The 17,318-nt window shown below is 44.4% G+C and overlaps 1 protein-coding gene across 4 annotated transcripts in view; it reads left to right on the top strand.

Annotated features, from left to right (window-relative positions):
• LOC121548687 (1-phosphatidylinositol 4,5-bisphosphate phosphodiesterase beta-4-like) overlaps nucleotides 1-17,318 on the top strand; it is a 145,250-nt gene that overhangs the window by 23,648 nt on the left and 104,284 nt on the right. For all 4 annotated transcript variants that reach the window (XM_045210176.1, XM_045210178.1, XM_045210177.1 and 1 more), the window contains exon 3: nucleotides 4,113-4,187. The gene's annotated coding sequence lies outside the window, so the exon portion shown is untranslated. The remainder of the gene's footprint in view (nucleotides 1-4,112; nucleotides 4,188-17,318) is intronic.

The following is a 17,318-nucleotide window of genomic DNA, read 5'->3' as shown; positions in this document are numbered from 1 at the left end:
AGCAACATCTCAAGACATCAGTCAGGAAGTTAAAGCTTGGTTGCAAATGGGTCTTCCAAATGGACAATGACCCAAAGCATACTTCCAAATGTGTGGCAAAATGGCTTAAGGACAACAAAGTCAAGGTATTGGAGTGGCCATCACAAAGCCCTGACCTCAATCCTATAGAAAATCAGTGTCCAGAACTGAAAAAGCGTGAGCGAGCAAGGAGGCCTACAAACCTGACTCAGTTACACCAGCTCTGTCAGGAGGAATGGGCCAAAATTCACCCAACTTATTGTGGGAAGCTTGTAGAAGGCTACCCGAAACGTTTGACCCAAATTAAACAATTTAAAGGCAATGCTACCAAATACTAATTGAGTGTATGTAAACTTCTGACCCACTGGGAATGTGATGAAAGAAATAAAAGCTGAAATAAATCATTCTCTCTACTATTATTCTGACATTTCACATTCTTAAAATAAAGTGGTGATCCTAACTGACCTAAGACAGGGAATTTTTTAAAGGATTAAATGTCAGGAATTGTGTAAAACTGAGTTTAAGGTGGCTAAGATGTATGTAAACTTCCGACTTCAACTGTACGTGAGTCTAAGTAGTCTTTTCAACAGCAGTGCCTAGAAAGCATTGCTAATAGTTAGAGAGGTGGATGTCAGAGTATCAGCTCTCTCACCCCATCTCTCGCTAGCTTTCTAGAGCCTTGTGGCTTAGTCTCAAAAGTCTTACCTAGCATCTACTTTACCTTGAGTCCTCACCTAGTTTCCTTTCCTCGTCTGAGTCGTCTCCTCTCTGCTCCTTGATCACTGATCTGATCTGCCAGAGGAACTAATATGATGCTTGTATTTCTCCTGACCAGGAAAAACAAATGTCTAAGGTTAGGCCTATAGGCTACAGACTTGTCCTGATCAGGTCATGTGACCGGGAAATACTCCTGACCCTAGTAATACAGAAAGGAGAGAAGGAAATGAAGGGATGAGAGACGGACTAACATCCTTATTACATCAGCTCTTACCCCATCACTCACTCCTCTATTCCTCCTGCTCTCTTCACCCCATCACTCCTTCTCCACAGTCTATCTTTAGAAGAGCAATATTCAATATGGTGGCCTACTGACCCCTCCGTGACCTTCTCAGAACCCCAGCTGTCCTATGGGAGGCAGCTGGAGGGTGACGGGCGGGGCAGGATTTTCTCAGAGCTATGCTCCAATAAGAACACAGCGTTTGTATAAGGTCCCCTCAGAGCCGGCCTTAGTGCGGGAGGATGGAAGGAGTAGAGAAAACGAAAGCAGCGAAAGTGTGTGTGTGTCCCTCTCTCTCTCCATCAGTGTATGAGTAGGAACCTATACTCCCAGCAGGATGTTGCTGTCAGGACACGTCCTAATGTGACACATTCTGAGACGGAGACAGAGTCATTATCTGGAGACATGGGCTACTTCTCTCCTCTCTTGAGTTGTCGATAGTGTGTGTGTGTGCGTGTGTTTGTACATGTGCCTGCGTGTCTGTGAGGGAGAGAGAGACATTCTTCTGTCAAGGCTGGTAGTTTTAGTTTTATTGCTGTAACCCACAGCTCTATATTTCACTCCTGAAGTCTGCAGGTATTTCACCCTCTGTGTGTCTGTCGATACTGCGAGTGTGAGAAAGAGAACAGTAGGACTGAAAGGAATATGCTGTTTGAAGTGTGTGTGAGAGAGATAGAGAATGTAGGTGAGTGTACGTACGTTTGCGTGTTGAGCTCACGTGTGTTGTGATGTCCATGTGTTAGTCTCTTATTCCAGCCTACGCTGGTTTCCCATATGTGGCTGTGATTGATTTTAGAGCTGTGTGTCATGCCTGACTGATGATGTAAATCTCCCTCTAGCTGTGTGTGTGTGTGTGTGTGTGTGTGTGTTAGTGTTCACTGGGAGGGAGATTACCAACCTCTTATCTGCTAGACTAATCAACAGGAATCTCTGCTTTCTGCCTGACACTTCACCTCTCTGATGATGTTACCTGGAATAACACTGGCTGGGCCTAAAAATAAACCCACTGTTGTGATTGTGCCTGATGGAGAGAGTTCTCTGTCTGTAGGGGGGGAAGAGAAAGAAAAGAGATTGATGGAGAGATGTCCTCCGTGTGAGTGAAATGGGAGAGCAGATAAGAAAGAGAGAGAGAGAGGGGATGGAGACAGTGAGAGAGGGAGGGGGAGAGAGAGGGGATTGAGACATTGAGAGAGGGAGGGGGGAAGAGAGAGGGGATGGAGACAGTGAGAAAGAGGGGGGAGAGAGAGGGAGAGAGAGGGGATGGATACAGTGAGAGAGGGAGGGGGGAAGAGAGAGGGAGAGAGGGGATGGATACAGTGAGAGAGGGAGGGGATGGGGGGAAGAGAGAGGGAGAGAGAGGGGATGGAGACAGTGAGAGAGAGGGGGAAGAGAGGGGATGGAGACAGTGAGAGAGGGAGGGGGGAAGAGAGAGGGAGAAGGAGGGGATGGAGACAGTGAGAGAGGGAGGGGGGGAAGGGAGAGAGAGGGGATGGAGACAGTGAGAGAGGGACGGGGGAAGAGAGGGGATGGAGACAGTGAGAGAGGGAGGGGGGAAGGGAGAGAGAGGGGATGGAGACAGTGAGAAAGAGGGGGGAGAGAGAGGGAGAGAGATGGGATGGAGACAGTGAGAGAGGGAGGGGGGGAAGAGAGAGGGAGAGAGAGGGGATGGAGACAGTGAGAGAGGGAGGGGGGGAAGAGAGGGAGAGAGAGGGGATGGAGACAGTGAGGGAGGGGGGGAAGAGAGAGGGAGAGAGGGGGGATGGAGACAGAGAGAGGGAGAGAGAGGGGATGGAGACAGTGAGAGGGGGACGGGGGGAAGAGAGGGGATGGAGACAGTGAGAGAGGGAGGAGGGCGAGAGAGGGGATGGAGACAGTGAGAGAGGGAGGGGGGGAAGAGAGAGAGAGGGGATGGAGACAGTGAGAGAGGGAAGGGGGGAAGAGAGAGGGAGAGAGAGGGGATGAGACAGTGAGAGAGGGAGGGGGGGAAGAGAGAGGGAGAGAGAGGGGATGGAGACAGTGAGAGAGGGAGGGGGGAAGAGAGGGGATGGAGACAGTGAGAGAGGGAGGGGGGAAGTGAGGGGGAGAGAGAGGGGATGGAGACAAGACTAGAGTTATAACATGCTTCAATAGGTGACTACCTTCTAAATACTGGTCAGCGTTATCACAAAAACAGGGAGCTGACTTTGAATGCCATCTTTTCATGAAAACAAGTCTTCCCATGACACTCATCCCCCTCTCTCTCTCTCCCCCCTTCTCACACTCTCTCTAATCCCTCTTTCTCCCCCTGTCTCTCACCACCCCCATGGCTTAGTACAATGTTTCCACCAAAACACTCACTGTCTAACATAAATATCAGCCTATACATGACATGCCTAGATTGCCTACCTTTTTTGGTGCCTGGCGGCTCAACAAACTGCTCTCCAACTGGAGAGGCCCGTAAAAGCCACTCTACTGAGTTGAACCGCTTGACGTGTTTAACATCTATCCTAACCTAACTATAGCCACATGGAGTTGTTTTGACGGGCTGTAGAGGAGGCCTAGTGACCGGCCTGAGAGTGGCAGAGAGGAGAGATGGATAGGAGAGGGGAAGAGAGGTGAAGTGAATTGCACACTGTTAAGGTAGAGATGCCCATTGATGACGATTAACTCTGGGATGCACTCTATTCCTCTCTCTCAATCTCTCTCCCCATCCCTCTATCTACCCCTGTCTCTCTCTCTCTCCCTCTGCTAATTGGCAGCTGCAGCACCAGTTGTGTGATCTTCCAGTTCATTTCCAGCAGTTATTCCTGGTTATCGAACATGTATTACCTTGCAGCTTGTTATTAAAAGTTGATTCTGCAGAAAGGCAGAGGGAGAGGTATGATTAAAATGTTCAAATGCAGCAGCCCAAATGCATTGTTCAGTATTTCATGTGTGAACTTAATCTCACTTCAGTGTTTCCCCCTGGAGGCATTAGAGCCATCCTCAATAATGAGATGTGTTATTACTGTAACTACTAGCAGAGAGAAAATGTATATCTCTCTCTTTCTCGCTCTCTCTCTCTCTCTCTTGTGTTCTCTCTCTCTCCCTCTCTCCATCTCTCTCTCTCTCCATACAGAACTGGTCCAGTGCTGTCCTCAGCTTTCCAGTGTGCTGCCCCCTCCTCCCAGTTCAGAGCCCCTCCATCTTTCTGGTAAGAACTATACTATTCATTTGGTTTGCTAATTTAGTAGCTAGTTAGCCATCAAGCTAAGTGGTTAGCTTCTTCCAAAATCAAGCATTTGCTTGGTAACAGCAGAATCCCCTCCTGGATCAAGAGCCTTGCTGGCTAATATTCATTTTGTGCGTGCAGCAAACTGTGAGTAGCATTTTTGAGTTACTTATATACTTGTATTGTATAGGTCAGAAACTGTTCAAAATGTTCGTAATACACTCGTTAGCATTTAGTTAGCGTTGACTATGAGGATTCCTTATTACTTGTTAGCATTTTGTTAGCATTCTGGTAAGTGACGTTTTTTGGGCTTTGAATATTAGTACTTTTTTAAGAAATACCTGCAGTCAACTTGTGCACTAGGTAATAGATAACGCAGATCGCATTCATCATTTCGCCCATTAGATAATTGTTTATTATGAAGCTTACCCGGTTTGAGCCAGTCACATCAACGAGCACAATGGTAGCTTCGTGAGGTGAGTCACTCCTGCAGCGCAATTTAAGTGGGGTGATGAAGTTATACTTGTATGAAATTCACTACTAATGTTTGCCAGCTATATACAGTATCTTATAACTATTAAGTTAACTCTTCTCTCCAGCTGGGTTTTGCTAACTTGCTAATGTTAGCTAAGTGGCTAAAGTTAGTTTGCAAGATCAAGCTTCTTGGTAACAGCAGCAGAGACAATCCCATCCTGGATTAAGATCCCTGCTGCCTAATAATTGTTTTGTGCGTGCTGCAAACTGCGTTTTGAGATACTTGCATAACTTTTGAGCTGGGTTGTCTGTCCTAGTAGTAAATGTTTGCATGCGCTCATTAGCATTTACCTAGCATCTGCTATGAGAATTCCTTAGTACTTGTTAGCATTTTGTTAGCATTCTGGTAAGTGACGTTTTTGGGGCTTTTTTAACTTTTGAAAAAGAAAAATGTGCCCCTTGTGTGCACTACTGGTAATACAGTATATCCCGGGATGACACAGGCATGGTATGGACATCTGGATAGGGCCCAACCCTAGAGGCACCATGAGACCCAAACCACTGCTGGCAGCAGCGCAGGCCCCCAATAACAGACATTAGACAGGCTCTTCACACGAAGGAAGGGCGATAAGGGACGGAGTGAGAAAATCACAGTGCTGATTACAGAAATGATTGTAGTTGATATGCAGCCATTGTCAATGGTAGAGGGTGTTGCCTTCAATGCCCTAATGGCATATCTAGAACCCGACTACAAGATGCCATGTCGGAAAACCGTGATGGCCCTGATGGAGAAATTGTACAATGATTGCTCTGCAAGTACAAAGTGCAAGCTCTCTGTGATGAGTGTGATGGAAGGAGTCAGGCGCAGGAGGGTAATCACCGAATACAGAGTTTATTCCTTCGTGGACACACAAATGCGCTCAAATAGCGATCAACGAAACAGGCACAAGGGAAACTCTCATCCCTGGCAAAATACACTGTAACGGTAGAATCCAATAATACATAGGCACAGGGGAAATTCTACCCTGGCAACAATATGTTACGAGTAGCTCCACCGAGCTACACTACTCTCACAAATAACAATCACCCACAAGGACAAGGGGCAGAGGGAACACTTATACACGGACTAATGAGGGGATTAGAACCAGGTGTGTGTGATTGACAAGACAAGACAAAGGTGATGATGATTGGGGCGGCAGTGGTTAGTAAGCTGGTGACGACGAACGCCGAAGCCTGCCCGGACAAGGAGGGGAGGCAGCCTCGGCCAAAGTCGTGACACTCTCAAACACCCCATATGTGGCGTTAACAATAGATTGTTGGACGTCTATGAACACCAACACGCTAATATTACTTTTGGTTTTTACATTTGTCACATTCCTAGTGTGTGTGTGTGTGTGTATAGAAACTCCCCAGTGTGACAGGGTCTCTATAAATACACTGGGATCCCAGTCGGCCTGAACACTGCTACCAGGAGACCGGTGTGTTTGTGTGACGGACGCAGCCAATCAGTCCCCCCGGGTGGATGTGGCCGTGGCAGGGAGCGTTATTACAGGCCAACAGGTTACTATGGAGACCAGTGGCGTCAGAGAGGAGCAACATCTGTAGACGAGGCTTGTTTGTCAAGAAAGGTTTTATCTCTATCTCTGTTCTCTCTCTATTTCATTGCCCTCTCTCTTTATCTCTCTCTCGCCCTCTCTCCACATGCCTTCTGCTCTATTATCTCTCTTTATCTCTACTGCTTGCTCTCTTCTGTGAGACAAAATGGAAAAACACTACCTAGAAATGTAATAATAAAGGTTTTTCGATCAGGCAGTGTTTGCTGAAGTGGAGCTCACATTTTTCTTAACATGTAGGTCATGTTTGTCTTTCCTGTAGTTCTTATCAAATACAGTGTAGGTAATGGTGATCAGTACGGTAGCATTTGGCTGACATTAGTAAAAGACGCTGATAGTAATGGCGTTTAAATTCCACTCACATTTAGCCACCAGTGGATCTGAAAGAAACCACTCCAAACAGTAAGTACATACCACTAGGTTATCTGCCTAGAAATCTAGGATCTAGGACTACTTTAGTTAGTTATGTGTATAACTACTATTTGATCTGGCTACAATAGTTACAAAATAAACCCACACAACACAGACACTCTATTTCAGAACCAGAAGCTGTCGCTCGGGGTCAGAGTCTCCCCCTGTGGACAGCCCTCATTCTGGGGAAGCATTTAACCCCTGCCCTCTCTCCCCCTCTCCACTTGCCCCCAGCCCCCCTCTTGCTCTCTTCATCCGTCTCTCTATATGGCCATGTTGTATTTCAGAGGCTGGAAAATATGCTGTATTCTCCTGGCTGGTAAGGATCAGGAAGGCAAACAAGTTCCTCTTTTATAAATACTTATTTGGGCAGGGGAAGAATTCTGAGGTTTTGTAGAGCTTTCCCTGGAGCGAGAGAGCCCCCCCCTCTCTCTCTCTCTCTCTCTCTGTCTCTCAGTTCTCTCTCGCTGTCTTTCAAACAGACACACACACACATAGACACATCCTCTCTCTCTCTGAGGGGGTCATGCTGGAACTGGAAGCAAAGGGGGACAGAGGAGAGAGAGGGGAGGGAGAGGGAGAGAAAAGGAATGGGACAGACCTGCAGCAGGCCGTAGCGTAGCACGTCTGTCTGTTTGTCTGTCTGTCTATTATTAGTCTGTCCAATAACGTAGTACACTAATGACTTGTCCATGGGGAAGCAGGGTAAGTATATCTAGGGGATAATGAAATTCTCCTCAGTTGGAATCCAGGCTGGACCCAGGATCCACTGTTTCTACTGGGGCTGGGAGGTCGCTGGCCCATTTTGTGTGTGTGTGTGTGTCTTCGTGCGTGCGTGCACATGTTCTGTGGGATTCTGACCATGTTTGGGCAGGGCTGGTTGAGGAGAACCCAGAGAAGAGAGAGTGTGTGTGTGTGTGTGTACCAGCACAAGCTGAACACTAGCCCTCCTTATCTGGTCTAAATGAAAGACCGAACCTTTCCTCTACATGACACACACTAGCATGCACAAACACACACACAGCTAGAATTCCTCTTGAACTGAGAAGTATTTGATAGCTAAGAATGATGCAACATTGTACACGGGGTAAAATGGAAACAAAGTTGCATTATACCACGGTAACAACATTCTAACAATAGGCCAACTACGTATTTTCATCATTCAGACTACATATCCCATGATGCTTCCATATGAAGGCCACTGGGGAGTGAAGCTCCTAAATGGAGACATTCTCTCATGCAGTTGTGTTTGCGCCTCTACTCATTTACATTTTAGTAGACACGTTTATCCAGAGTGACTTATTTTTCACCTAGCCGGCTCAAGGAGTCGAACCAGCGACCTTTCGGTTACTGGCCCAACACTCTTAACCACTAGGCTACCTGCCGCCCACTGGACTTTTACTCTAGTCTAAGGGTTTACAGGCATTCCCCAGAGACATCTCTCCTCCAACATCATCAGGTAGAATGTCAGCATTCAACCCCAAAATAACAATTGTGATTGTTATCGATTTAAAATGGTCTATTAACTTAAATTGTGAAAATAAGGATAATGCCCTTTTAGTGTAAGAGCTGTTTGAAAAGACCGCCTGAAATTTGTCTGTTTTGGTGGGATGGAGTTTTTGGTTGCCTGGCGACATCACCAGGCGGTATAAATTAATAGACCAATAACAAAGAGTTTCAAACCTCTCTGCCAATAATAACAGCTAGTTTTCAGGGAGGGAGGGATTTATATGAGTTAATCTGCTTCCTTTGTCTACTGTCAGGTCGGAGTGTGTGCGTGTGCATCTGAGTCAGCAGCAGTATGGTCACAATGGTCAGCGTGTGTGACTTAAAGACTGCAAGTTTCCGTCACAAAATTATTGAATCAAACTGCATGATACTTAGCTACACTATATAAGGAAAAGGTTGAAATGCTAAAGGTGCCCGCATACTAGGTTGGGTATGCTCCTAGCAGAACTCATCTAGGAGAAGCAAACGTCTGTGCCTCGCATACTTTGCTTGAAAACGGACAATATTACTGTTTGTCCCTCTTGAGACGCCGTAGCATCAACATAGCCAGCATACACTTCCTCAAAATAGTCCGAATTAATCTAAGATAAATCAAGAAATGTCATTAATTTCGTTTTTGCCGAAGAGGTCTTAGTCACGCAATTTTACATCTAACTAAGATGTTTTGTTGCAGTATTTCTCAAGTGAAAAAAATATGCATGAAAACTAGTCGTCTCTCGTTGAATGACAAACACACACTTCATTGAAGAATCCCGTCCATAGTTCCCACTCCTACTAGGAGTAGTCCTGTTGACCAATCACTGACAAAGGGGTGTAGACTTCGGCTACCGAACTTCGACAATCCTCAAGAAAATAAATTGTGTGCGCGAATAGCCAGGAAAAAAAACCCTGCTGAACACAAAAACGAACAAAAACGTAATGCGACAAGGTAAGACTGAAGTAGTGATACTTTTCTTGCTCCTGTCATTTCTAAATGCAATATCTTTCCTACTGTGGCCTCTGTATCCTCTCTAGATAGAAGGGGCCTTGTGTAAAGCCAATCATATTAGCTCTGTAACATAGTCCTATTGAGAATGCTGTACCACACTAGCTCCTTTCTCCAGTCCCCTGTAAGCCAGAGCTCTGAGGGGGATCCTCACACACACACACACACACGCAGAGAGAGCCCAGAGAGAGAGAGCCTGAGGGATCAGAGAACCCTCAGATGACACTCAGACACACAGAAGAGAGGAGCTGAAATGTGGAGTAATTGATGTGAGCTACATTTTCACAGCTCACCTCTTCCTCCTCCCACTCTTCTCATCTCCTCTTCTCCCCCTCCTCTCCTCCTCCTTTCTCCTCCTCTCCCTCCCCTCCGTGCTCTGCTGTTTGACTTGCATAAGCATCAAATGTAGGCCTACCATAGCTCATCTGACCTGTTTCTCTCTATATGCCACATGGACCTTAGATCACCCAGACATTGACCTAAGTTCAAATTCGGTTTGCTATGGCCTTGTGGACGGGGATGGCGGATGGGCCATGTGGTTCACATGTTCAATCCCAGTGCTAGGCACTTGATTTTAGTTTTTTAGTTTTAACCTTATTCCAAACCTTAACTCTTACCTTAACCATTCAGAAGTAATGCCTAAACTAAACCTTCTAAATGTGATGTTTATGGACAAACGTGGGATTCTAAAGTGAGACTGTGAGAGTTTGTGGAGTGGAGAAGGTTAGGATTTGATCCTAAATCTGTGCCTAGGTGTCTTACAGTAGCAGAACAGGTTGGATTGGTCTCGATTAACGTTAAGCGGCACTAGTTAAACAAACACACATCTACATACACACACACACACACACCGGATCTTCATCTATTTAGATAAAGTGTGTGTTTGCTCTTCTTAATTGGACTCAACCTCTCCTGTATACTCTCTTGTTAAGTGGCTAAACGACATACAGAACCGGATGCCACACACACGTTGTTACCGAGACATTGATTTTGTGGTTATTTCTGTTGATTGCACAGACAATCAGTTGTTATGAGAGCCATAAAACTAGTGTATCCCACTGCATGCTTCTCTCCCGTGGTTTCCTGCTGAATTAAGGGCCACTTACGGCCTAAGGAAACACTGACATTTTATGGTAACATTTTGCCTGATTTCCAGGGGAATTATTATGATACAGTAGGTAAACATGTGACGAGTACTGCGTATACGAAGAGGCAGGACGCAGACATTAACAAGGTCAGGGTTTACTTAACAATGACAAAGAGAAATAACAAAGAGTAAACGACACGAAGCTAAACAATCACACACAACATCATCCAGAACAGTCCAGGGCTAAATAGGGGTGGTGATGAGATGATGAGGTGCAGGTGCGCTGGAGGTGATTAGGGTGCGTTGGGTTTCCATTCCGGTGTTGCCGAGGTGGTGCGCTCAGACCGGTGGCTCAGTAGACCGGCGAATCAGAGCGTGGAGGGGAGCAACGGGAGGAGACGTGACACACATTAACCCTAGACATAACGTGATTCTGTCTGAGCTCATTTATTATAATGTAATTTCACATACTGTAGCCCCTGTCCACTCCATCTATTAGTTCACTCCAGCTAATAGTCCACTCCAGCTATTAGTCCACTCCATCTAATTGTCCACTCCATCGAAACGTCCACTCCATCTATACGTCCACTCCATCTATTAGTCCACTCCATCTATACGTCCACTCCATTTATTAGTCCACTCCATCTAATTGTCCACTCCATCTATACGTCCACTCCATCTATACGTCCACTCCAGCTATACGTCCACTCCATCTATTAGTCCACTCCATCTATACGTCCACTCCATTTATTAGTCCACTCCATCTAATTGTCCACTCCATCTATACGTCCACTCCATCTATTAGTCCACTCCATCTATTAGTCCACTCCATCTATACATCCACTCCAGCTAATAGTCCACTCCAGCTAATAGTCCACTCCATCTATTAGTCCACTCCATCTAATAGTCCACTCCATCTATTAGTCCACTCCATCTATACGTCCACTCCATCTATACGTCCACTCCATCTATTAGTCCACTCCACCCATTAGTCCACTCCACCCATATCCTTGTTTCTAATGTCTTCTCTATGTCACATTTATAATGCTTTTAGAATAGAAAGATTATAATTTTTTTTGGTAGGAACTATTTAATTGTAAAGAGTCAATAGCCAGTTGCTTTAGCTTTGTGCTAAACATTGACATTTTGTTGAAGCTTGACACATTATAGGCAGTATGTTCTTCTGTAGTAGCAAGGTTGTTCTGCCCCAGTAGAACCCTAGCATGAGTTAAGTGTGTGTGTGTGTGTGTGTGTGTGTGTGTGTGTGTGTGTAAACAGAACACACCTTTCTCTGTTGGTTTAGTTAAACAGCCTTTTTAGTGTACAACCTCCGGCATGGGCAACCGCTAACCAGGATACAGGTACACACACACACACACACACACACAGACATGCCATTCACATTCTTAAGCCCTGTATACATGGCCCTGGTATAATACAACAGATCTCAGGGGAACAGTGAGGGAACAGCGGGAGAGACAGGAGGGAGCAGGACCCAGGAGCCAACACTAAGGCCACCCGGCCCCGATATGCATACATACATTTTTAATATATAAAGACCTGTTCCGAACCAACCCGAGGACAACTAGACCCGTTCCATATAGAGCTGGTCGGATTCAGACCCGAAGCTCGTTTATTAACCGGAGCTGATAAAGCGTGAGAGGAGGGAGAGAGGTGCCGCTCTAGCATGCGGGGAGGGGCCGTACTGTGAGAGAGTGACACAGGGAGGAAGGAGAGACGAGAGATGGCAACCAATCAAGCCGACTCGCGCTATAGCAGACTAATAGCTGCCACAGCTAGGTTATTTATCATCAAATATGATTAAGTAGTACCTGTCTTGACTGCATCAATCTGGGAGAAGCTAGTTAAGCTAGCTAACGTTAGCTAGCTAGGCAAACTGAGGCTGCAGTGCATGTGCTTTCTAATCCTACAGTTACAAATAACAACAACTCCATTCAGAATATTAAGTAGCAGCCTACCTGTTGGCTCTTTGGTCCTTGTAGCCTATACTTCTCCTTTAATCTTTAACTGCAGTTGGAGGGTCACACAGATTGTTTCTTGGTAGTCTTAAACAAATCTACTTGAAACAAAAGTATACACCTCACACACATGGTTATGGTCTTTGAAAAAAGTAGACACCTGTACCATGTGTTCCATTTTGAGTTTGCATCCCAATATTACACTATATACAGTGGGGAAAAAAAGTATTTAGTCAGCCACCAATTGTGCAAGTTCTCCCACGTAAAAATATGAGAGAGGCCTGTAATTTTCATCATAGGTACACGTCAACTATGACAGACAAATTGAGAAAAACAAATCCAGAAAATCACATTGTAGGATTTTTTATGAATTTATTTGCAAATTATGGTGGAAAATAAGTATTTGGTCACCTACAAACAAGCAAGATTTCTGGCTCTCACAGACCTGTACCTTCTTCTTTAAGAGGCTCCTCTGTCCTCCACTGCGTTACCTGTATTAATGGCACCTGTTTGAACTTGTTATCAGTATAAAAGACACCTGTCCACAACCTCAAACAGTCACACTCCAAACTCCACTATGGCCAAGACCAAAGAGCTGTCAAAGGACACCAGAAACAGAATTGTAGACCTGCACCAGGCTGGGAAGACTGAATCTGCAATAGGTAAGCAGCTTGGTTTGAAGAAATCAACTGTGGGAGCAATTATTAGGAAATGGAAGACATACAAGACCACTGATAATCTCCCTCGATCTGGGGCTCCACGCAAGATCTCACCCGTGGGGTCAAAATGATCACAAGAACGGTGAGCAAAAATCCCAGAACCACACGGGGGGACCTAGTGAATGACCTGCAAAGAGCTGGGACCAAAGTAACAAAGCCTACCAACAGTAACACACTACGCCGCCAGGGACTCAAATCCTGCAGTGCCAGACGTGTCCCCCTGCTTAAGCCAGTACATGTCCAGGCCCATCTGAAGTTTGCTAGAGTGCATTTGGATGATCCAGAAGAGGATTGGGAGAATGTCATATGGTCAGATGAAACCAAAATATAACTTTTTGGTAAAAACTCAACTCGTCGTGTTTGGAGGACAAAGAATGCTGAGTTGCATCCAAAGAACACCATACCTACTGTGAAGCATGGGGGTGGAAACATCATGCTTTGGGGCTGTTTTTCTGCAAAGGGACCAGGACGACTGATCCGTGTAAAGGAAAGAATGAATGGGGCCATGTATCGTGAGATTTTGAGTGAAAACCTCCTTCCATCAGCAAGGGCATTGAAGATGAAACGTGGCTGGGTCTTTCAGCATGACAATGATCCCAAACACACCGCCCGGGCAACGAAGGAGTGGCTTCGTAAGAAGCATTTCAAGGTCCTGGAGTGGCCTAGCCAGTCTCCAGATCTTAACCCCATAGAAAATCTTTGGAGGGAGTTGAAAGTCCGTGTTGCCCAGCGACAGCCCCAAAACATCACTGCTCTAGAGGAGATCTGCATGGAGGAATGGGCCAAAATACCAGCAACAGTGTGTGAAAACCTTGTGAAGACTTACAGAAAACGTTTGACCTGTGTCATTGCCAACAAAGGGTATATAACAAAGTATTGAGAAACTTTTGTTATTGACCAAATACTTATTTTCCACCATAATTTGCAAATAAATTCATAAAAAATCCTACAATGTGATTTTCTGGATTTTTTCTCCTCATTTTGTCTGTCATAGTTGACGTGTACCTATGATGAAAATTACAGGCCTCTCTCATCTTTTTAAGTGGGAGAACTTGCACAATTGGTGGCTGACTAAATACTTTTCCCCCCCACTGTATACATCAGCGGTTTCTTTAAATAATGTTGATTAATTATGAAATTATGAAAAATATTAATAATATTCCACCCATGAGGGCGATTTGGTCATTTGACTGCAGGAAAGGGCTACCTTTTTAATTCCGTCATTTTAATTCCATCTTCCATTGATTAGATATCTCCTAACTTTTGCTCCACACGGAGGCTCTAAGACTGTAGCCTATTGCCGCTTTGATGACTTATGATTGGCCAACACTCCACTCTCGTGAAAACCAGCAGCATAAATTATAAAATGTCTCTCTCTCTCTTTACTACAGCAGTCCCCTTCTGATCTGTAGGGGCCCTTCCGGACAATTCAGTAAAAATTACACATACCCGAGACCCGTGACAATCATATCAGATCCGACCAAGACCCGGGACATTATTTACAATTTTGGATCTGGGGCCGTTAGGGTCCCAGGTCGGGTCTCGGGTATTCAGGTACAGTTGGATCCGTGAAGACCTTTAGTGTGCACGCATAGAGGCGGACCTTACAGGCCCCAGGTGGAAGGTAAAACGCTTGGTAAGGTTGTTACAGTGTATGTGTGTGTCTGCCTGTCTGTCTGTCTCTCTGTCTGTGTGTATGTTTGTGTGTTGTACTGATGTTTTACTGCGAGCGAATAGCGAGCAAAACTGTTATGATTGTATTGTAGAACATTAGGCTACTGCATAAACAATGCTTGACAAGTGTCCAATATGTGGGTATTGTTGCTGTCAGCTGTACGGCTGTGGGACTTGCTGCTGTAAAGAAATGTGATTGGTTTTCTGTGCAGCCTCGTAAAAGGTATTTTAGCACTCTGACCTGAGATGACTTGGAATACTGGTTGAATCCCAAATGGTACCCTATTCCCTTTATAGTGCACGACTTTTGACCACGACTCAGTCAGAGTCAAGAGGATGGGATTGGATAGTTAGGATCGATGATTGTACTGAAGCTGTTGTGGAGGAGCGCAACAGAGCTACTGCAGCCAGGCAAACCTTAGAGCAGGGGTGGGCAACTTTGATGGGGGCGGGAGCCACAAAAAAGGAAACTCATCATGAGGGGCCGCAGGGATCGTGGTACTTCTTAATATAAATCCACTACCGTTCTATAATTCCACTATTAGTTTGTGTTTCTTACATCTGCAAACAGCTCATTTGTCTTTTCTTAGTAAGTTGGGCATAAATCTTGTTAGCCACTAATGCTAATCGCTAGCTAGCTAATAAATGTACTGAGTCAGAGCAAACACAACTAGCTATACAGCCTGATAATACCAGTGATGGTGTAGACCTACATCTGCATGTTTTTTTGTACAACAGTATCTTCTAAATCAAAGAGGAATAAGCGAAGCAAGAATATGTTAGCTACATGAAGTAGCTAAGAGAGAACTTTCAATGTAGCCAAATATTATATGGTCCCCTAGGAAACACTTGTCAACACTTTGGTTCCTACCCTGTCACAATAACGCCTCCCTGGTTTTTTCATTTGTTGTCATGTCAAACACTGTATTCAATGTGCCTACTATTATATTCTAACTATAGAATTAGAATAATCATTATATTTCCATGATTCCAACAGTTCACCCAAGTGTTTTGCTCTAAATCACAAGTCAAATCGCAATTGCAACAGTTTGGTTAAGAATAAGGCCTACACTCTAAAAAGTAAAGGTTCATGGAGGATCCTTTAGGGGTTCTTCAAATTGAAACTGTGGGGGAACCCCTATAAGTTCTTTGAATAACTCTTTAAAAGGGTTCTTCAAAAAACCCTTTTAATGGATCCTCGAAGAACCTTTTGAAGAACCTTTTGGGGTTAATTTTTGAACTTCTTCCCCTATTATTATTATTATTATTATTAGTAGTAGTAGTAGTAGTAGTAGTAGTAGTAGTAGTAGTAGTAGTAGTAGTAGTAGTAGTACGCTTAACAATAACAACAATAACACAATATTTTAGTTGTCAGTGTTTATTAGGATTTTAGTGGCAAAGCAGAATAAAAAAATCTCAATATAAGGTCAACTCCCAACAGAGCCCCAAGTCCAATGGGTATATCCTCTGGCATGTTGATGTTGGCATGTTGATGTTAATGTGTTGATGTTCTTCGTATCCATAGCCAGAATGATTTTGCAGTGCATGGTGATCGAACAGGTTTCCTGTTATATTCATCAGAGGTGTATGGAGGGTGAAGTCTGTGAATCCAAAATGTTTTAATTATACAGATGATTAACAAAACATGCACATGACAGTATTCATACCTTGGTTTTTGTGGTAAATATGAATGAAAAAAACTATTCTGATAATGGTTTTCATACACATACCTTGTCCATAATGTAGAGGCCTATGGGATTTTCATTGAAGAGGTAAGGGAGGAGGATGGTACATGTGATCTGCTTAACATACCAATAGACATACCTTTGTATGCCTCCTCGTCTGTATACCTGCAGACACGGGCACAAAAGTGAACACTTCAGTCATCTGCACCCAATACGGCTAGCCTTCAACATATTCTTATAGCCTACATATTCTTACCTCTTAGTTGATTGATATCCATTGAATTGTATCCATTTTCTGTTTTGCACAAATATGAAAAGATAGATGGTATGATCATAAAACAATATCAATTTAGATCATACAAGGGACAAACCTTACCTTAAATTGAGGAGATCTTTACGTTTTTCAGTTAATTGCCTGCACCTGCTGTCCTTTCAAATTCAAATCCAAATGTTTCAGTTGGGCAGTTTGGTTCCTGCAAGAACCCCCACCAACTAATGAGGTTCCTCGATGAACTCCACCTCCTATGGGGTTCTTGGAAGAACCTTTTGGGTGCAATTTTCAGTGCCAAGAACCCTAAGGTTCTTCAAAGAACTTTGAGGATCTTAGAAAAACCCTTCTTGAACCCCTCATTTTTAGAGTGTAGATTGTTTGCACATATTGTGCAGCCCTACAAGGCAGTGTGGAAATGACCTAAAATGAGTGCAGGAAATGCAGAAATTGATGAAAATGTTGAATTGACCAGTATAAAAAATCAGAATCAAGAAAGACCCATTGAAATCACTTAGAATGTACAGTTGAAGTCGGAAGTTTACATACACTTAGGTTGGAGTCATTAAAACTAGTTTTTCAACCACTCCACAAATTTCTTGTTAACAAACTATAGTTTTGGCAAGTCGGTTAGGACATCTACTTTGTTAGCGGTTTTTCATCATTGTCCGTGGCCTGCACTACCTACCAGCCAGCTCTAGCCTGGACT

This window comes from Coregonus clupeaformis, chromosome 33, assembly GCF_020615455.1.
Source record: "Coregonus clupeaformis isolate EN_2021a chromosome 33, ASM2061545v1, whole genome shotgun sequence".
NCBI classification, from domain to species: domain Eukaryota; kingdom Metazoa; phylum Chordata; class Actinopteri; order Salmoniformes; family Salmonidae; genus Coregonus; species Coregonus clupeaformis.
This window is presented reverse-complemented; position numbering and strand designations above follow the sequence as displayed.